Raw genomic sequence first — 23,794 nt, forward strand, 5'->3', positions numbered from 1 at the left:
TGTCAGAGAGTAGTGGAGTCGCGCAGCACTTGCCGCAGGGAGCGGAGCAGAATCGTGGCCGTTGACATAGCCTGTCAGAGAGTAATGGATCCGCCGCAGGGGGTGATGGAGCCGTGCGAAAACCGCTACAGGAAGTGGAACAGGAGATGGTTGTTATTGTGACCTGCCAGGGGCGCGGATCTGTTGCGCGGAGTCCGGCCTCTGTAGAAGTTCGGGAGGGGTCTCCTTGCGGTTGGGGTCATGGTGGAGTCCGGCTCCCGTAGGAGTCCGAACGAAACTTACCAGCAGTTGATACTGAGAGCGGAGCACAGCTCCGTAGGAGTCCGGGCGGAGTCCTCTTGAGGTCGAAGTTGTCGGCGAGTCCGGCTCCCGTAGGAGTCCGGACGGAGCTTACCAGCAGTTGATACTGAGAGCAGAGCCCGGCTCTCGTAGGAGTCCGGGCGAGTCCTCTGCAATCAAAGTTGAAGGTGAAGTCTGGCTCCCGTAGGAGTCTGGACGGAGCTTACCAGCAGTTGATACCGAGAGCGGAGCCCGGCTCCCGTAGGAGTCCGGGCAGAGTCCTCTGCAATCAAAGTTGAAGGTGAAGTCCGGCTCCCGTAGGAGTCCGGACGGAGCTTACCAGCAGTTGATACCGAGAGCGGAGCCTGACTCCCGTAGAAGTCCGGGCGGAGTCCTCTTGAGGTCGAAGTTGTCGGCGGAGTCCAGCTCCCGTAGGAGTCCGGACGGAGCTTACCAGCAGTTGATACTGAGAGCAGAGCCTGGCTCCCGTAGGAGTCCGGGCGGAGTCCTCTGCAATCAAAATTGAAGGTGAAGTCCGGCTCCCGTAGGAGTCCGGACGGAGCTTACCAGCAGTTGATACCGAGAGCGAGCCCGGCTTTCGTAGGAGTCCCGGGCGGAGTCCTCTTGAGGTCGAAGTTGTCGGCGGAGTCCGGCTCCCGTAGGAGTCCGGACGGAGCTTACCAGCAGTTGATACTGAGAGCAGAGCCCGGCTCCCATAGGAGTCCGGGCGGAGTCCTCTGCAATCAAAGTTGAAGGTGAAGTTCGGCTCCCGTAGGAGTCCGGACGAGCATACCAGCAGTTGATACCGAGAGCGGAGCCGGCTCCATAGGAGTCCGGGCGGAGTCCTCTTGAGGTCGAAGTTGTCGGCGGAGTCCGGCTCCCGTAGGAGTCCGAACGAAGTCTGTCTGCAGTCGTTGGAGTCGTCGGCGGGGCCGGCTCCGTAGGAGTCCGGGCGGAGCTATCTTGTAGCTGAAGTTGTTGGTCGTCGAGGATGAAGTCCGGCTCCCGTGGGAGCCCGGCGGAGATTTCTTTTGAGGTTGGCCTTGTTGGCGGAGCCGTTGATTCTGTGGAGGACTTCGGCTGGGGGTATTTTATATCAACAATCTCTATTATCTCCTATGACCAGATAGTCTGGTGACAAACCCGATCTGATTATTTCTCTACTCAGATCATCTAATCTAAATAATTTAGATCTAATCTAAATTATTTTAGATCTAATTATTATTTTTAATTATATTAAAATTAGATAATAATCATCATAAATAAATTTCATATACTTCAATTTAAAATCAGATTCTAAAAGGATCAGCACAAACTAGGACAACCTTTGCACCGTAAAGGGTAAACCTTACAGTAGGACAACCTTATATCAGTTGTATGATCAGATCTATAATTAATTTTAGATCTAAATATCAAATATTAGATCTAATCTAAATTAAATTATAGATCTATATGCATATAATATCATGTCATATCGAATCGTGGCTTTGATACCATTGTTGGGATGCATAGGAGTTTCATGCATGTATTTCAAAAATTTTATAGTAAAAATATTAGATTAAACTATTTAATCTATAAATACATGCATAAAATTTGATCTTAAAATTTTTACAAATAGATCTATGATATAAATTTATATGCATAAAAATCTAAATTTAAAACAATAAGCATGTAAACCAAAAATCTACATTTAGTAATAGACCTAATCTACTACTATCAGGGTTCCGAACCCAATACCTGAGCATGGATAGTCGAACTTCACAATTGATAATATAAATTTGAAAGTCTTCTCTGATCATCTATAGCTGCACAAGCATCCAACCTCTACGGATGGTCCACATAAAGCCCTCGAATCGATCAACCCTCTATGGCAGTGCTAGCTCACGCAGTCGGCTTTAGACGGTGGATCTGATTTGATCTCCTTCTTTGATTATCTTAGACATTTTTAATATCAAAGATGGATCAAAGGAGGATGCTAGATGGTGGAGAAAAATTTGATGAAAACTCTCTTCTCTTTGATTTTTTCCTCACCTAAAAATTCTAGAATAGTTCTAGATCTCTCACCTGAGAGAGGATCGGTCTCCTCCTTTGTTCATGCAAAGAAGATAGAAAACCATCCAAATCTCATGCCCCAATAAAGGTATTCAGCCCCTCCTTCCCTCTGGTATCTCACGATGAAAACTCAAAATTTTTAGTGCATAAAAATGAAGGCTTTTTATGGTTGTCGCACACATGGGATCAGATAGGATAAGGGCTGGAGTTTATTGTAATTCAAACTATTTTGAATTTCAATTTAATTCCAATATTTTCTCACTTTTATCTAACCTAAAAGGAGACCTACCAAAGATTTTAGGTATGGAAAACATATGGGAGCTCCTCCTTTTTGTCGCACAAAATAAGTTCCTTCATAAGGGGCCGACGAGTGGGATGATAGGGATAGGTTTTTGAGTTTAAATTCAAACCTTCTGAATTCAATTTAAAACAAACCTTATCCACTCCAAAGAGGGTGACAAAAAGGGTTTAGATTCAAGTTTTCTAATGCCAAACTGATTTTGTGCAATGAGAAAAGGTGAGTCTTTCTGGGTGGCGCAAGGTAGAAAGTCTCATTCATTTGGGATTCTAGAGTTTAACCAATTGGATTTCTTTCAAACCCAATCCAATTAGATCCAAATAAAATATGATAAATCTAATCTAATTAGACTTCAATAAATTTAATTAAATCTAATCAAATCAATAAATTAATTGAGTCCATAGATCTGATTAAATTTAGATCATTTCTTTCTTACGATTAGATCATCTTATAACCTAATTAGACTTGATTTGATTGAATTCAATTCAATCAGACTTGATTCAGATTTTAATGCTCAATCAAATTAAGTTAATTAATGATCTAATCACTAATTAATCTTTCATTAATGATAGAGTCTAGTTAGAGTCCCCATCTAGTGGGACTCTTCACCAGTCTCCATCCAGTGGACTCTTTAGCAGGGTCTCCGTCCAGTGAGACTCTTCAGATTAGCCATCTGATCGGAGAGAAATTTTTAATGTGTGTGATCCCATAGGTTCGAACCTAAGCTGGTAGTATAAGAATAGATTTTGTACCAATCGAAGTATCCATCTAGCAACGATACCCGACGTCCGGATAGGTCGAATGTATACAAAGCAACACTCAAAACCTATTTAGATATAGTTACCATATAATTCATCCCTTTGATCCTTGATGCTAGGATGACTTAGAGTTTAAACTGTCAACTCTTAATAGTATATCCATTATGTGTCTCAACCTAATAAATTCTGTGACTCCTCACAAGAATTATCCTGGCCAAGGTCTTACTAAATTGAAACACAAAGTATTCTCTCCAATCTTTTGCGGTGGTCAATTCCATCTTGACTCACATACCGACTTCACAAGTACCTGATTATGCTTAAAAATTTTTTGATCTTGAATTAAAAATTCAGATAGTCTGACACCAAAGCATAGTGAGTTGCTTGCAAGTCACCGTGGTGATCTCAGATCAAAGGGACACTTATACCTATATCCCTTCAGAGTGACTCTTGACAATAGAGTGCTCCGAAGTTGGTTACATTCAGTGAAATGTGCTCCTACATTCTCTTGCATGCCATACCAGTGTCTCCACGCTCTATAGTTAAGAGGACAACCAACCTATATAGCACACAATGACCTACACTTGATATGTTTATCATCCTAGTAATAGTATATCATTTGATTACGAACTCATTTAAGGACTAAATAATAAATCCTCCTTTATCAATTTAAAATAATCTTAAAGACTTTCATCATAACACAGAAATTCGATATAGAAGATGTACAAGCTTATCATGAAAAATTATCAAATAAATATTTTATTAATTAATTTATATATAATTATATCAGTTAGCACAACCATCAATAGGTTGACGATTGATTTTGGAACATATTTTTTAATACAATCAACCTATATGGCACACAATGATCTATACTTAATATTGCTATCATCCTATTATTAATATATCATTTGATCATAAATATATTTAAGAACTAAATATAAATCCTTCTTTGTCGATTAAATATAGTCCTAAGGACTTCATCACAATATAGGAGTTCAAATAAGATAGATAAAATATGATGAAAAAGTCAAATATTTTTTATTAATAAAAATTTATATATAATTTATAATTATGAGTACAATCATCAACAGACTGACAATTAATTTTAAGATATAATTTATAATAAGATGGCCTTCTTAGACCATTGACTTTCGAGTCTTATCTAATTTACAAGTCCTATCTTCAAGAAAAAATGGTTAAGCTGCCCTTTATGGGATAAGGAGAAAGGGCCACTAAGATATTAACCCTGGTATACACTGACATGTGTGGTCCATTCGATGTACAAGTTAGAGGTAGCTATGTCTACTTCATAACTTTCATCGATGATTATTTAGAATATGATTTTATATATTTGATGCATCAAAAGTCTTAAGCCTTTGAAAAATTCATTGAGTTCAAATATGAAGTAAAAAAATAGATCGAAAAATCGATAAAGATTCTTTGATCAGATCTAGGAGGTGAATACCTTAGCAGAGAATTTCGAACCTACCTCAAGGATAATGACATAGTCTCACAGTGGACACCTCCAGAGACATCTCATCTTAATAAGATATCTAAAAGAAGGAATCGGATCCTATTAGATATGATTTGATCCATGATGAGCTTTACAGATCTTCTTATCTTTTTTTGGGGACATGCATTACTTTTTACAATTCATCTTTTGAATCAGATTCCCTTTAAATCCATTCCTACCATACCGTATGAGTTATGACATGGTTAGAAGCCAGCTCTTGGATATCTCAAGATTTAGAGATATCTGGCTTATGTCAAGTGACAGTAGATGGATAAATTAAGGCTAGATCTTTTAGGACTCATTTTATAGGGTATGCTGAAGAATCCATTGGATATTACTTCTATCTTCCTAAAGATCGCAATGTGATTATAAATCATCATGCCATCTTCTTGAAAAAAGAGTTTATCTAAGATGGAGGCAGTGGAAGGAAGATTGAGCTCGAAGAGAAGGTCTCTAAAGAGCATCAAGTCCAAAAATCTAAACCCAGTAATGAGCTAGTAGATGCGGTACCTTCTCCATCTCGTAGAACAAGTAAGATCTCCCATCCTCCTGAAAGATACTTAGATATTCTTATAGAGGATTTAGAGGAAGCATTCCTTATGAAAGATAGGGATATTAGGAATGATCCTAAGACCTATGATGAGGTGATGTCAAATGTTGACTCCGAGAGATGGATGGAAGTGATGAAGTCAGAAATTGACTCCATGCATTCCAATCAAATTTGGACCTTAGTAGACCCATCGAAGGTATTGTACCTATCGGGTGTAAATGGATCTATAAATGAAAAATTAGGTCAGATGGTCAGGTAGAGACCTATAAGACAAGGCTAGTTGTTAAAGTTTATAATCAACGCAAAGGCATTGACTATCAGGAAACCTTTTCGTCCGTGGCTATGCTAAAATCCATCCGAACTTTGTTTGTGATTGCAGCTTTTTATGATTTTGAAATTTAACAGATGGATGTGAAAACTACCTTCCTAAATGAATATCTTGAGGAAGATATTTATATGGAGTAACCTTTAGATTTCACATCCAGTGATAGTGATCACAAGGTCTGCAAGCTGCAAAGGTCCATATATGGACTCAAGTAAGCATCTCGGAGTTGGAACACTCGCTTTAATGATGTGATCAAAATATTTGATTTCATAAAAAATGAGGAGCCATGTGTGTATAAAAAGATTAGTGAGAGTGCTGCCACATTTCTTATATTGTATGTGGATGACATCTTCCTAATTGAGAATGATATTCCCATGTTGACATCAATCAAAGTATGGTTGTCAAAAAAATTCACTATGAAAGACCTAGGAGAAGCTTCCTATATTTTTGATATAATAGTCTATAGGGATAGATCTAAAAGAATGATTAGACTCTCACAGTGAATGTACATAGAGGAGGTGCTGAAGAGGTTCAACATGAAAAACTCCAAGAAGGATCTCTTGCCCCTTAGACATGGTATTCATCTCTCCAAGAAGATGTGCCCTGACACATCTGAAGAGATTCAGTACATGAGCAAGATCCCTTATGCTTCGATAATAGGAAGTTTCATGTATGTCATGTTATGTATACAAACTGATATAGCTCTTGTCATGAGTATCATGAGCAGATATCAGACAAATTCAAGTGAAGAATATTGGATTGCTGTGAAGAACATCCTTAAGTACTTGAGAAAAACTCAGGATTTGTTCTTGATCTTTGATGGAGGATCGAAGCTGAAAGTGAAGGATACACTGATTCAGACTTTATTGGTGCAGAATTCTGCCGATGTCGAAAAAGTTGGAGTCGAGAGGATCGCGGCCGCCATCAGGACCTGCAAAGAAAGTCTAAATCGGAGTTGGGGGTGCTCCAGCAAGATCCTTCGATGCTCAAGTCAGTACTCTGCCTCAACAGAAATGGAGCACTCGAATAGAATTTTAGCAGTGTTTAGAGATAGTGCTTAGAGCTTAGAGGAGAACGTATCTAGGGGGTCTCTTTTATAGATGGAAGAACGTAATTGATTGACAGCGACATCCATAACTGCCTGGTAGTGGGCCGTTCGGGGCCACGTGGAGTTTGTTACGGAGAGTGGAGTGATGTCTGTTGTCGCGACTTGCCAGAGAGTGGTGGGATCACGTGGCATTTGTTACAGAGAGTGGAGTGGTGTCCGTTGTCGTGACTTGCCAGAGAGTGATGGGACCACATGGTGTTTGTTACAAAGAGTGGAGTGGTGTCCATTGTCACGGCTTGTCAGGGAGTTCGGGCTGAATGGCTAAAGCTCGGTTGGGACGTCTGGTGGAGTGGAATAGCTCTCTGTCTTAGCAATCTAAGAGAAGGTCGGATGTCTCCAAGGTTGCTGATGGGTTAACTATGGTTGGGTGCTGTTGGTACTGCAGACAGAAGTCATCTACTGTAGAAGCCCGATGGAAACTTTCTATTGGAGAAATCTGGCTGGAGTCCGATTGCTAGAGAAGTCTGTTTGAAATTTGTCAGATGTAGAAGCTTGTCTAAAGACTGTCCGCTGGAGAGGCCCGGTTGCATGAGAAATCCAGTACAAGGTCGACTGATAGCAGAATTTGGAAGGCATTTTGGAGGTTCGTCTAGAATCCATCCGCTATAGAAGTTCGGACGGAGTCCGGTTCATGTAGGAGCTCGGATGAAATTCGGAAGTTGGTTGATCACCACAGAAACTTGGATGGAGTCTGGCTACTGTAGAAGTCCTACTGCTGGAGAAGCTCGAACATTGATGAAGTCCGAAAGAAGCTCGGAGTATAGTCGATCGTGATAGAAGGAAGTCTGAAAGAGATTCGGAGAGTAGTCGATCACTGTAGAAAATCGACTGATAGTGAATCCTAGAGAGCATTTGAAGTGGTCCGATAAATGAATGAAGGAGCTCATTATTGGAGAAGTCCGGATGGCACGATAGGAGTTCGTCCATTGGAGGAATCTGAAGGACACTATGGAAGGTCGACTGCTGGAGGAGTCTAGATGGTACTGTGGAAGCTCGAACGATCGGGGGAGTTCAGAAAGATGCCGCACAAGGTCGGAAGCCGGAAGAGTCCTGGGAGGGTTGGCCTCTTACGAACTTCGACTGGGGTTATTTTATACCCAACACTAGTCCCCCTACTTTCGAGTTCGAATTTCGAATGAAGGAAGTACAGAGATATTTTCACAGCCGAAGTTGTCCCCCTCGATTTCTGTACTCAGTTGTTTCCAGATATTTTGGTATTTGGCGTGCCGGTGCTGGAGTCTTTTCAAATCGAGGCGACCTAAAATGATTTTTTTGGAATTTTTGCTGGAGCGTTGCTTCAGGTATGGTGCAATAATGATTCTGTCAGTCATCAGTCATCTACCACGATGAGTGGGACATGCGGCGATTGTAGATCGATCAAAGGAGATCTGCAATCATTATTGCGCTGGACCCTGTTGTCTATTTAAACCCATCTCCCTCCTTTGGGGGTTTCACTTTGCCTAAAATTTTTCTTCGGTCCCCTCTTCTTCCCCGAGAGTTTCATCCTCCTCCAGCATCTCTCTCGACCTTAGGCACCCTTCAGATCATCCTCTATCGCCCTCGCTGCCCTTCTGCATCTCTCGGACCAGCCTAGGTTAGTTTCAGAACCCTTCTTTTTCTTGTTGTTCTTCCATTTTTTCTCCTTTGCATTCCGCCCATTCGATTTTTCTGCGAGCACCTTGTTTCTTATTTTTTCATTTTTTTTGATATTTTTTGGGATTTTCACTTGATTCAAAATATCCTTCAATACTTCCTCCTCTAGCAGTCTAGAAGTTCGTCTGTTCCAGCCCCCCAAAATCCTAGTTCTGTAGATGGACCTTGTTCGATCTTTGTACCAGACACCATTCTCAGCTCTCTAACTTTAGACGAACTCTTGCTGATTAGAATTCAGTACGGAGTTACTCCAGAGTACGAGCTTTAGCTTCCCAAGCCAACTGACTGTTGGAACCAGATCTAGGATTTCAGGGTTAGATCTTGAAACTTTTTCAAGATCATACAGCGGAAGACTAAAATAAATCAAAATTTATTTTCTAAAATTAGAGAATCCCTAGATTTAAGATCCTATTACATGATTATTACATAGCATTAAATCAAAAATTAAAATATATAAATATAGCATGAACCACATGTTGATCATATCAACATGTTTCTATACCACATCTAATGTATGTATTAAACAATAGATCAGATCTATTACCTTGCAAGTTAGACGCTCTAACCTCGCTGATCCGGACTTAAGGATGATGTTGCAAGCCGCACACGTGTCCGGCCTCTAGGAGTCATCCACACAAGCCCACGAATCTCGATCAGAAGTCCTGCTTCAGGAAATCAGCGCAGTATGCTAGTACTGCGCTGATCCTTCTTTGATGGTTGATCAGGTGCCTCCTTCTTCTTGATTTGGACTCTTCCAAAGATGGAAAGTAAAAGGAGGAGTTTCAGATCTGAGATGCTCTCAGAAAACTCAAGATGGAGGGAGGAAAGATATGAAAACAAAAAACCCTAGAAGAAGACCCTCTTCTTCTTCACATTTTTCTCTCTAGACACCCTAACTTGCGTCTTTTATATCTCCACGACCTAAAGGTCTTTCTCTCTAATTTTTAGATGGCACAAAGGTATCTCAAATATCTATCTTCTCCTAAACTTTTACAAATAAACTCATTTTATACAGAGAGATATGATAGAGTCTTTGTCTAGGTCAAATACCTAGTCAAGGCTTATCCAAACATGGCAAGTTAAGGGGCGCCCAACTCTTGAGCACCTCCTCCATATTTTCATGCATGGATCACCAACAAAGGGTGCACAATGTGTACCCTAAAAGCCATAAAAATTCTAAAAAAAATTTGGATAAATTCGGTGCAAAATTGAAAGAGTTTTGGATTTCTAAAACTCTATCTCATAGAATTCGAAATCCAAACTTATTCTTTTTTGATTTGATCCAAACCACCTTCCATGTAAGAAAGAAGAGAGGAAACCTTTTGTGAACGTGGGAGAGACCTAGAAGAGGGCTTTTGTCACACAAAATAAGTAGATATTGGCATTGAATAAGAGAGAGGGCGTGGGGAAGGCTTATGTGGCGCAAGGTGGAATCCTAGTCTTACTTGGATTCTATTTTATGACTTGTTTTGATTTGGTTTCCCAAACCAAATCAAACCAAAATTAGATCAACCTAATTAAAATAGGTCTTAACCCAATTAAGAACCTAATTTAATCAGATTAAATTAGATTTAAATCTGATTTAATCTTCTAATCAAATTAGAAATTAGATTGACCCAAGTCCTAGTTGAACTAGGACTAGTTTTTCCTTGCACTTGGCTTATCCAATAAACCAATTGGATTTGATCCAATCAAGCCCAAACTAAATCTAATTAAATCATATTTAATTAGACTTAATCTCAGCCCATTTGCTTAATCAAATTAAGCCAATTAGCAATCGAATTGCTAATCGATCCTCCTGCAATACTTGCACTGGGTTAAATGTCAATCGTATTGATCATTTAACCCTAGAACGATTCTTAATCGTTGATCAACCATCCGATCGGATCATGAACTCTAATGTGTGTGATCTCATAGGTCCGAACTTAAGCCGGTAGCACAGGAATAAATTTCTGTACCAGTCGAAGTGACCATCTAGCAATGGTACCTGACGACCGGATAGGTCGAATGTGTAGAACAACATCCTTAGAACCCCTGCGGATATAGTTTTCATATAATTTATCCCCTTGACCAAAATGATCATAGGACACCCCAGAGTTCAACTGTCAACTCTGATCAGGTTGTCCACATTGTATTTCAAAATATCAAATCCATCTGATGGATTACCCTGGCCAAGGTTTTGCTAAATTGAAATACAGCGACTCATTCTTCTCCAACTCTTGGAGTGGTCAATCCCATCTCGATCACACTCTGACTTCGCAAGTACTTGACTGTGCCCAGAAGCCTTCCATCTCTGAATTAGAAATTCAATTAGTCCAGTACCAAAGCACAGTGAGTTGCTTGCAAGTCACTGAGGCGATCTCAAGTCTAAGGGACACTTATACCTATATCCCATCAGAGACATTCTCGACAGCAAAATGCTCTGGAGTTGGTCACGTTCAATGATGATGTACCCTTACATCTCACCTGTATGCCATACCAGTGTCTCCACACTCCTTGATTAAGAGGACAACCAACCCATATGGCCTACAGCGACCTATGCTTGATAGAAGCTGTCGTCCTTATTAACAGCCTATCATTTGGTCATGAACAGTTTTAAGGACTAATCGATAAATCCTCTCTTTATCGAACTTAAATAGTCCTAAGGACTTCATCATAACAACGGAGTTCATTAGAAGATGAAAGCTTATGATGAAGATGCCAAATATATTTTATTTATTAACAAATCAATTACAATACTTGGTTGCTCAACCGTCAACAGCTTGACGATTGGCTTTTTGGGACACATTTCCAACAACTCCCACTTGTCCTAAAGCCACTCGGCACAGTATCTAATACCCATCTTCGACTTGTGGTTGTCGAACTCCTTTATCGCCAGGGCTTTAGTGAAGGGGTCGGCTAGGTTCTCCTTTCCGTCGATCTTCTGAAGGTCGACGTCACCTCGATCCACGATCTCTCGGACCAGGTGGAAGCGGTGCAAGATGTGCTTCGTCCGCTGATGTGCTTTGGGTTTCCTTCACCTGAGCTATGGCACCAGTGCTGTCGCAGTAGAGCAGGACTGGACCATCGAGGGAGGGTGCTACTCCGAGCTCGTTGATGAATTTCCTCAGCCACACAGCTTCCTTCGCGGCATCCGATGCTGCGATGTACTCCACTTCACAAACAGAGTCTGCCACAGTATGCTGCTTGAAACTCTTCCAGCAGATGGCTCCACCATTCAGAGTAAAGATATAACCCGACACGCTCCTACTGTCATCATGGTCAGATTGGAAGCTGGAGTCTGTGAACCCCACAAGTTTCAGATCTGACTCGCCATAAACCAACCATTGGTCCTTAGTATTTCTCAAATACTTAAGGATGGCTTTAACCACTTTCCAGTGATTTTCTCCAGGATCAGATTGGTATCTACTCACTACTCCTAGTGAGTATGCCACATCTGGTCTTGTACATGTCATAGCATACATGATAGATCCCACGACTGAAGCATATGGGACTCTACTCATACGCTCTCTCTCTTCAGGAGTTGTCGGACAATCCTTCTTAGAGAGAGAAATTCCATGGCCTATCGGTAGATAGCCCTTCTTGAAATTCTTCATGCTGAACCTCTTCAGCACAGTGTCTATGTACATGGACTGGGATAACCCAAGCATCCTTTTAGATCTATCCCTATAGATCTTCATCCCTAGGATGTAGGATGCTTCACCCAAGTCCTTCATGGAGAACTATGATGACAACCAAACTTTTATTCCCTGTAGTACGGGGATGTCATTTCCGATTAAGAGAATGTCATCCACGTACAAGACAAGGAATACCACAACTGGACCATTTACCCATTTATAGATGCAGGGCTCTTCTCCATTCTTAATGAAGCCATACGTTTTGATCACCTTATCAAAATGCATGTTCCAACTCCGAGAAGCTTGCTTCAGTCCATAAATGGATCTCTGAAGCTTGCACACCTTGGACTCATCTGTGGATGTAAACCCCTCGATTGTATCATATACACCTTTTCGGTCAGCTCTCCATTCAGGAAAGCTGTCTTTACATCCATCTGCCAGATCTCATAATCCAGATAGGCAGCTATTGCAAGCATTATTCGAATGAATTTGAGTATTGCCATAGGGAAAAATATCTCGTCATAGTCAATACCATAATGTTGAGATACCCCTTGGTGACCAGACGGGCTTTATAGGTCTCCACCTTTTCGTCTGCGCCCCTCTTCCTTTTGAAGACTCATTTACACCCAATGGGTTTAACCCCTTCAGGTGGGTCAACCAATGTCCATACATCGTTGACCTTCATGGACTCCATTTCGGATTTCATGGCTTCAAGCCATTTCTCGAAATCAGGTCTCTGCATTGCATCCATATAGGTGATCGGATCCTCATTATTCTCATCAAGTTCGATGGGATCACCGTCTCGGACCAAGAAATCGTAGTATCTGTCCGACTGACGCGGTACTCTATCGGATCGCCTTAATGGTGCAGGTACATTGGGCTCCAGATCTGATCTAATCATATCCAGCTCAGGTTCAGCTATTGGTGTCAGTCTTTCTACCTGTTGAACTTCATCAAGTTCAACCTTAGAGGCAACGGTTCCTTCACCAAGGAACTCTTTTTCTAGAAAGATTGCCTTAAGGCTGACGAACACCTTTTGTTCATCAGCATGGTAGAAAAAATATCCTTTTGTCTCTTTGGGGCACCCTATGAATGTGCATTTGTCAGACCTAGGTCCATGTTTGTCTGTGACTAATCGTTTGACATAGGCCGGGCACCCCCAGACCCTAAGGTGTGAAAGTACTGGCTTACGCCATATCCATATCTCATATGGAGTCTTAATTACAGACTTACTTGGAACCCTATTTAACAGATAACTGGCCAATTCAAGTGCATATCCCCAGAAAGATATCGGCAAGCTAGCAAAACCCATATGGATCGGACCATATCTAACAAAGTTTGATTTCTCCTTTCAGACACACCATTATGCTGTGGTGTTCCTGGAGGAGTCTATTAGGAGAGAATCCCATTCTCTCTTAGATATGTGAGAAATTCACTAGAAAGGTATTCTCCTCCTCGATCAGATCGAAGAGTTTTAATACTCTTCCCAGTTTATTTTTCTACTTCACTTCGGAATCGTTTGAACATTTCAAATGAATCGACTTATGTTTCATCAGATAGACATATCCATATCGGGATAGGTCATCCGTGAAAGTTATGAAGTAGAAATATCCACCTCTAGCACTGGTGCTCATGGGCCCGCATACATCAGTATGTACTAGGCTCAAGAGCTCAGTAGCTCTCTCACCTTTTCCAGTAAAAGGTGACTTGGTCATTTTACCAAGAAGACAGGACTCACAGGTTGGAAGTGATTCACAATCACTAATTTCGAGGATTCCCTCTTGAGTCAACCTGTTTATTCTGTTCTTGTTTATATGATCTAGCCTACAGTGCCATAAGTAGATATCTGACACACTATCTGATCTAGGGTGCTTACCAGTAGAATAGACTCTTATCAGGCTTGATCTTTTTGGTCTGGCTCTGCACTGATGTCCCAGCCTGAACATGCACCTTCTTTACTTTCTTCTTCTTGTTCTTCTTCCTTTCTCAAAGGGTCGAGAACCAGAAGACGAACCTCCCACTGAGTTCACCGACTTCTTGTGAAGTTAGTGATCCTTCTCAAAGTTCTGAAGCAACCCCAGTAATCCGTGGTAGTTTACTTCAGGCTTTGTCATTCTATAATGAGTGAGGAATGGGAGATAAGACTTGGGCAGCGAGTTCAGTATTGCATCTTTCCCAAGCTGCTCATGCAAGGGAAAGTCGAGCTTGCTCAATCGTTCCATCAGCTCGATCATGTACAATACATGATCAGTGACAGAGGCACCATCCCGTATTTTGGCGTTGAAGATGGCACAATGAGTCTTGTGCCTCTCCACGTCATCGGGTGTGCCAAAGGCATCCTCCAACACTTGAAGCATGTCCTTTGGCTGAGCCATCTTGAATCTGTGACTGAACTCGTCGCTCATGGTAGCCAGCATGATACAGTGCACCATGGTCCGATCACAGAGCCACTTATGGTAAGTGTCTCTGACTGTTCCACGTGCATTGGCAGCTGGCTCCTCAGGTGCAGAATCCATTATCACATATAGGATCCATTCATGCTCCAGGACTATCTTCAACTTTCGATACCAGCTATCGAAGTTGGGTCCCACCAACTTATCATTGTCCAACAATGATCGGAGCGATAGGGAGTGGCCATATTTGCACAAAGGAGAACCATAACCTAATTAGTAATTGATTCATTAAACCTAAAGATTTGGACTTTAATCAAAAGATTTCTCCCACTATTTTATTCGAATTGGTAGCCTCTACCTCTAACTCAAGGAATTACCCTAATTTCTTAGCGGGTACTAGAATCCACTTAGACTGCACACAAGCCCAACTTTGGTTGGTCAACCCATGTACATCTAAGGGTAGGTTCATAACCAATTGTTTCTCTAAATAATTTCTAGTAATTTTAATTTTGCCCCAGAAACCTAATCAGTAGGCTTTGGCCTCCACTGTAAGGATCCGATTAGGTCCAACCATTAACATGATCATACTTGGTGTATCTAACCAACGAATGATTAAGCCCAACTTTGGTTGGCTCACCTAACCACCATTAGAGAGACACTTCCAAGTCATCATATGATGAGTGATAATTCCATTAGTCAACAAGCACTAGGCCTTTGGGTCTACAATGATTATAGAGTTAATGGACTCATTATCAAACACCTTAATGGGAGGCTATGACTCAGTTATCTCTATAACTTTATCATTTTAAGGTCCTAATAATTTTAGAGGATTTAAATAATTTAGAGGATGAGGTCAGATGAACCAGCTTATCATGATCCTCCCACTGGCTTCACCAAGTCAGCTTAAGGGAGACCATTAAAAGGGCTGGTCTAGGAGCACCTAAATCAGTCACACTGATTTACCTAGCTGACATGGGTCAGCTCGAATAGTCAAGTGATCCGATCAAAACATAATTTCACCAAGAGGCCAGGTAAGTTCGATCAGTGGGAGGGTCTACCAAAGCTTGCCTTAGACACCATCAGAAATGGCCAGGTAAGCGGGCTCCCAATTAAAAACCACCGGTCTGGTTTACCTTAGACACCAACTGATTTAATTAGATTCGATTAGATCAACCTAACAGTTCGTGCTAGACTGCTTAGCCAAGAATCAAGTCCATTTGGTTCTCGTTAAAGATATGGACTTGACCAACTACAACTATTGTAATTGATCTAGAGAATCCTTGACCTAATCTAAGACAACAATTGATTAGATTTAGTCAATTCTCTAATTAAGTCCATCTTTAATCTAACCATAGGTCTAACCCAATTAATGGACCTAATTCCCACTAACCCATTAACCCAATGTGTTATGATTTGTGTCTTAGGTTCTTCAATTCACAATCCTAGAACCTAATCAAACAACTTCTTAATTCTTAATTAAGTTTTGGGCTGAGGGTTGGGTTTGGCTTTTCAAAAAAAATAATTTTCATATTTGTAAAATAGTTTTACAATATGATTCTACCAACCATATTGCATGTTTGATTCATAATCAAGATACAAGTGAAATAAACATGAAACTACTTTAGATCTAATCTAAACAGGTTCATGTAATTGAAACAGTTTCAACTTTAAACAATTTCTTTACACAAAAATTATTAACAAAGAGATTTTATTTCAGATTTAAACATCTTTTAAATCTAATAAATTATAAATTTAATCTAGATCATATCTAATAAATTTATGATTAAAGATAGATCTACACAAACTAGGACAACCTTTGCACTGTAAGGGGTAAACCTTACAGCAGGACAACCTTGCAGTTTGTGATTGATCTAAAATTTTAATTTTAGATTTAATAATCAGATTATAAATTAGATGTAATCTAAAAAATAATCTAAGCATATATAAATAATCATGTAATAAAGAATCTTTGCTCTGATAACAATTGTTGGAACCAGATCTAGGGTTTCAGGGTTAGATCTTGAAACTTTTTCAAGATCATACAGCGGAAGACTAAAATAAATCAAAATTTATTTTTTAAAATTAGAGAATCTCTAGATCTAAGATCCTATTACATGATTATTATATAGTATTAAATCAAAAATTAAAATATATAAATATAGCATGAACCACATGTTGATCATATCAACATGTTTCTATACCACATCTAATCTATGTATTAAACAATAGATCAGATCTATTACCTTGCAAGTTAGATGCTCTAACCTTGCTGATCTGGGCTTAAGGATGATGTTGCAAGCCGCACACATGTCCGGCCCCTAGGAGTCGTCCACACAAGCCCACGAATCTCGATCAGAAGTCCTACTTCAGGAAATCAGCACAGTATGCTAGTACTGCGCTGATCCTTCTTTGATGGTTGATCAGGTGACTCCTTCCTCTTGATTTGGACTCTTCCAAAGATAGAAAGTAAAAGGAGGAGTTTCAGATCTGAGACGCTCTCAGGAAACTCAAGATGGAGGGAGGAAAGATATGAAAACAAAAAACCCTAGAAGAAGACCCTCTTCTTCTTCACATTTTTCTCTCTAGACACCCTAACTTGCATCTTTTATATCTCCACGACCCAAAGGTCTTTCTCTCTGATTTTTGGATGGCACAAAGGTATCTCAAATCTCTGTCTTTTTCTAGACTTTTACAAAGAAACTCATTTTATATAGAGAGATATGATAGAGTCCTTGTCTAGGTCAAATACCTAGTCAAGGCTTATCCAAACATGGCAAGTTAAGGGGCACCCAACTCTTGAGCACCTCCTCCATATTTTCGTGCATGGATCACCAACAAAGGGTGCACAATGTGTACCCTAAAAGTCACAAAATTTCAAAAAAAAATTGGATAAATTCGGTGCAAAATTGAAAGAGTTTTGGATTTCTAAAACTCTATCTCATAGAATTCGAAATCCAAACTTATTCCTTTTTGATTTGATCCAAACCACCTTCCATGTAAGAAAGAAGAGAGGAAACCTTTTGTGAACGTGGGAGAGAACTGGGAGAGGGCTTTTATCACACAAAATAAGTGGAGATTGGCATTGAATAAGAGAGAGGGCGTGGGGAAGGCTTATGTGGCGCAAGGTGGAATCCTAGTCTTACTAGGATTCTATCTTATGACTTGTTTTGATTTGGTTTTCCAAATCAAATCAAACCAAAATTAGATCAACCTAATTAAAATAGGTCTTAACTCAATTAAGAACCTAATTTAATCAGATTAAATTAGATTTAAATCTGATTTAATCTTCTAATCAAATTAGAAATTAGATTGACCCAAGTCCTAGTTGAACTAGGACTAGTTTTTCCTTGCGCTTGGCTTATCCAATAAACTAATTGGATTTGATCCAATCAAGCCCAAACTAAATCTAATTAAATCATATTTAATTAGACTTAATCTCAGTCCATTGGCTTAATCAAATTAAGCCAATTAGCAATCAAATTGCTAATCGATCCTCCTGCAATACTTGCACTGGGTTAAATGTCAATCGTATTGATCATTTAACCCTAGAATGATTCTTAATCGTTGATCAACCATCCGATCGGATCATGAACTCTAATGTGTGTGACCTCATAGGTCCAAACCTAAGTCGGTAGCACAGAAATAAATTTTTGTACCAATCGAAGTGATCATCTAGCAATGGTACCCGATGATCGGATAGGTCGAATGTGTAGAACAACATCCTTAGAACCCATGCGGATATAGTTTTCATATAATTCATCCCCTTGACCAAAATGATCATAGGATACCCCAGAGTTCAACTGTCAACTCTGATCAGGTTATCCACATTGTATTTCAAAATATCAAATCCATCTGATGGATTATCCTGGCCAAGGTTTTGCTAAATTGAAATACAGCGACTCATTCTTCTCCAACTCTTGGAGTGGTCAATCCCATCTCGATCATGCTCTGACTTCGCAAGTACTTGACTGTGCCCAGAAGCCTTCCGTCTTTGAATTAGAAATTCAGTTAGTCCAGTACCAAAGCACAGTGAGTTGCTTGCAAGTCACTGAGGCGATCTCAAGTCTAAGGGACACTTATACCTATATCCCATCAGAGACATTCTCGATAGCAGAATGCTCTGGAGTTGGTCACGTTCAATGATGATGTACCCTTACATCTCACCTGTATGCCATACCAGTGTCTCCACACTCCTTGATTAAGAGGACAACCAACCCATATGGCCTACAGCGACCTATGCTTGATAGAAGCTGTCGTCCTTATTAACAGCCTATCATTTGGTCGTGAACATTTTAAGGACTAATCGATAAATCCTCTCTTTATCGAACTTAAATAGTCCTAAGGACTTCATCATAACAACGGAGTTCATTAGAAGATGAAAGCTTATGATGAAGATGCCAAATATATTTTATTTATTAACAAATCAATTACAATACTTGGTTGCTCAACCGTCAACAACTTGACGATTGGCTTTTTGGGACACATTTCCCAACACTGACCGGGCTAGCGCCCCTCCCCCTGGCCGCTTCTGCTTACACCAGGAAGCTTTCTGCATCGGGCTTCGACTTCCACTTCCACCTTTTGTTGTTGCTCTTTTTCACTTTTTAATCATTTCTCTAGTTTTTGTAGCACCGAACTCCTTTAAGTTTCTGAGAGGATTTCTTTCTCTCTGTCGTTTAGCTGAAGTCTGGCCAACTCTTTCTTTGTTTAGAAATTTCTATACCTTCAAGTGTCACCCTTTTGTAAAGGACTGGTGGTACTTCTCTCCATAGTTCGGTAGAAAGGGGTTGCTGAAAGGTGCTCCCTCTTCTATCCACAATTGAAAGGAGAAGTACTTCTACGTCCGATGCCCGACCCTGATGCTGGGGTTTCCCCCTGGGGCTCCCTGAGGGACTCCGCCCGCCAGGCTTCTAGCCTGGGAAAGGACAACCTTGAAGCCTTCAATAAACTTAAGGCTTATCCAGCTCCTCTCCTCTCCGACCTTCTGAAGGAGCAACTTTTATTTAATGTCGGCCTGAGCCCTCTCAATCCTGTTGGTATTTTTTTTTCTCAAGTCATTCGTGTTGTGATTTTCAGTACCGGGGTAAAACGATAATTTTAAAACTTTTTCAAAATTATAATTTTACAGTGAAAATTATTAATTAATCTAATTAAGTAACATATATTAACCCTACACAAGGATCTAAATATGATATATATAGCATACATTTAAATTTGAAATTTCGAATTCTATAGTAAATGTTTTACTATTATGTGTTCAGAACATATTACCTTCGTGCAGGTAGTCGATGCTGTAGTCTGATCACTGTCGGAAAGGTCTGATCATCGCAATGCAGCCACATAGTATGTTTGGCCTCCACGGATCGTCCACACAAAGCTTCCGATCTGATCAGCTCCTCAGGAATGCTAGTTCATCGCAGAACCCTTTCGACGGTCGATGCTGATCGAACTCATTCGATCGGTGTTTGTCGACTCCTTGAATGCTTCAAATCATCAGCAAAAGTACTTAAGAGGTTGATGAAGCTCTTCTTAAAGTTTGGTGGACTTACGACACTCATAGCTCACCTTCTCACTTCTCGAACCCTAGACAGAAACCCTAGGGTACTCACAGAAGACCCTGCATCCTTTTTCTCTTCTTTTCTTTTCTCTTCTTTTCTTTTCTTTTCTCATGTAGAAGGCCTTTCTCATGCCACCCTTTCTCTCTAAGAAAGTCATGTGCATGCCCCACCTTCTCTTCCCTTTTTAAAATAGTGCAAGACCACATCTTTACCGCATCTTCACCGTGTGAGAGGATAAAGGTAGGTGGTTGCTCACTTGAATTCAAATTGAATTTGAATTCAAATGCCAACCAACCTATCCTTATCCACTCAAGGTGAGAGAAGAGAGGGGTATGGGCTCTTTGTGTGTGGAGAGTCTACACGAGAAATATTTTCTCGTGTAGAGCAAGGGGCGCACAAATAGATAAGGTGGCGCATGGGTTAGTTGCCCATTCAAATTCAAACATCATTTGAATTTGAATGGCCAACCAACCAATCTTTATCCACCCAAATGGTGCATAAGAGAGGGGCATGGGAAGGCTTCTGCATGGGAGAAAATTCACGAGAACTTGTTTCTCATGAATTCAAATAGGCGTAGGGAGATAAGTCAAAGGTGGTTTCAAACCTAATTGAACCAACCTTATTAAAATAGGTTAGGCACAATTAGACTAAATTAAATCTAATACAATTAGGCATAATTAGGCTCAATAAAATCTTAATCAAATCAAGAATTGACTAAGCCCAACCCTTGATCAGATCAGGGACCAAACCACCTTGGCGATTAGGTCAACTCTTAACCTAAACGGGTCAAACCAACTGAATCTAATTCAATTGGACTTGATCCAAAAATAATTACTTAATCAAATTGAGTTAATTAGCGATCAAATCACTAATTAAACCTCTCATAAATACTGAGTCCAAATTCGATGGGCAATCGGGCATCAAAGTTCATCGATATGAAATCTTGATTGAAGAGTCCCAAACCAGTGAGACTCTTGACCCCGGTACCCAAAATGTATGGAACTCATGATCAGAGAATTTTAATTCTCGATCACAGAGTTCCAGACATGTAGGACTCAGAGTCTCTGAGCATAAGGACTCTTGGTTGGAGAGTCCCAATCCAGTGGGACTCTTCACCAGCCATCAGATCAGATAGGAACCTCTAATGTGTGTGACTCCGCAGGTTCGAACCTAAGTCGGTAGCACAGGAACCAATTTCTATACTAATCGAAGTGACCATCTAGCAATGGTACCCGACATTCGGATAGGTCGAATAGTCACAATCGCAACATTCAGAACCTACGCGAATATGGTTACTGTATAATTCATCCCTTTTGACCCCTATGTATAGGATGACTTTTGGTTAAACTATCAAACCTGATCAGATCATCCGAATCATGCTCAACTCAAACAGTCCTGTGACTCCTCACTAGGACTACCCTGGCCAAGGTTTTGCTAAATTGAAACATGACTGTACACAGCTCCTGAACTGGAGTGGTCAATCCCATCTTGACACACGCACCGACAAGTCAAGTACTTGACTTCACCCAGCAGCCTTCCGTCGCTGAATTAGAAATTCAGGTAATCCAGTGCCTAAGTACTGTGAGTTGCTTGCAAGTCAATATGGTGGTCTCAGGTCAGAGGATAGTTATACCCATATTTCATCGGAACAAATTTTGACAGCAGAAAAAGCTCCAGAGTCGGTCACGTTTAGTGTAGATGTACCCTTACATCTCACCTGTATGCCATACCAGTGTTTCTGCACTCCTTGGTTAAGAGGACAACCAACCCATATGGCATACAATGACCTATGCTTGATAAATATTGTTGTCCTTGGTAACAACGTATCAATTGGTCGCGAACTGGTTTAAGGACTAAACGACAAATCCTCCTTTGTCGAGCCTCAATAGTCCTAAGGACTTCACCACAACACAGGAGTTCATTAGAAGATGAAACAATTTGTGATAAAAAATATTAAAATAATTTTTATTTATTTATAATTCATATACTAATACAAGAAAGAGCACAACCATCAATAGGTTGACGATTGGCTTTGGGACACTATTCCCAACAATCTCCCACTTGGCCTAAAGCCAATCGGTGCAGTATCTAATACTCATCATCGACTTGAAGTCATCGAACTCCTTCACCGTAATGGATTTAGTGAATGGGTCGGCTAGGTTCTCCTTTCTGTCGATCTTCTGAAGGTCAACATTATCTCTATCTATGATTTTTCAGATGAGATGGTAGCAGTGCAGAATATGCTTCGTCTGCTGGTGTGCCTTCGATTCCTTCGCCTGAGCATTGGCTCCAGAGCTATCACAGTAGAGCAAAACTGGACCAACAAGGGAGGGTGCTACTCTAAGCTCGGTGATGAATTTCTTCAGCCACACCACTTCTTTGGCAGCATCTGATGCAGTGACATACTCTGCCTCGCAAACTGAATCAGCCACAGTGTGTTGCTTGGAACTCTTCCAGCAGACAGCCCCATCATTAAGGGTAAAAATAAATCCCGACACACTCTTGCTGTCATCGTGATCAGATTGGAAACTGAAGTTGGTAAACCCCATAAGTCTCAAGTCCGATTCACCATAAATATGCCACTGGTCTTTAGTATTTCTTAAATACTTCAGGATGATTTTAACAACCTTCCAGTGATTCTCTCCTGAATCAGATTGGTATCTACTCACTACCCCTAGTGAGTATGCCACATCTGGTCATGTACATGTCATGGCATACATGATAGATCTCACTGTCGAAGCACATAGAATTCTACCCATACGCTCTCTCTCTTGAGGTGTTGTCGGACAATCCCTCTTCGAGAGAGAAATTCTATGGCCTATCGGTAAATAGCCTTTCTTGGAATTCTCCATGCTGAACCTCTTCAGCATAGTATCAATGTACGTGGATTGGGATAAGCCAAGCAACCTTTTAGATCTGTCCCTATAGATCCTCATCCCTAGGATGTAGGAAGCTTCTCCCAGATTCTTCATGGAGAACTTTGACGACAGTCAAATCTTTATTCCCTGTAATGCAGAGACATCATTCCCGATTAAGAAAATATTATCCACATACAATATAAGAAATACTAGTACTGGACCATTAGCCCACTTATAAATGCAGGGCTCTTCTCCATTCTTAACGAAGCCATACATCTTAATCGTCCTATCCAAAAGTATCTTCCAACTCCGGGATGCCTGCTTAAGTCCATAAATGGACCTTTATAGCCTGCATACCTTAGACTCATCTGTGGATGTGAAGCCTTCAGGTTATATCATATACACCTCTTCGTCCAGCTCTCCGTTTAGGAAAGCTATCTTCACATCCATCTGCCAGATTTTATAGTCCAGATGGGCAGCCATCGCAAGCATAATCCGAATGGATTTGAGCATTGCCACCGGAGAAAATATCTCATCATAGTCTATACCATAATGTTGATGATATCCTCTGGCAACCAGAAGCGCTTTATAGGTCTCCATGTTTCCGTCTGCGCCCCTCTTCCTCTTGAAGACCCACTTACACCCTACGGGTTTTATTCCTTTGGGTGGGTCAACCAATATCCACACATCGTTGACCTTCATGGACTTCATTTCGAATTTCATGGCCTCTAGCCATTTCTCAGAGTCAGGTCTCTGCATTGCATCCATGTAGGTGATCGGATCCTCATCGTTTTCATCAAGTTCGACAGGATCGCCATCCCAGACCAAGAAA

The sequence above is a fragment of the Elaeis guineensis genome, chromosome 7, assembly GCF_000442705.2.
Source record: "Elaeis guineensis isolate ETL-2024a chromosome 7, EG11, whole genome shotgun sequence".
Classification (NCBI taxonomy): Eukaryota; Viridiplantae; Streptophyta; class Magnoliopsida; order Arecales; family Arecaceae; genus Elaeis; species Elaeis guineensis.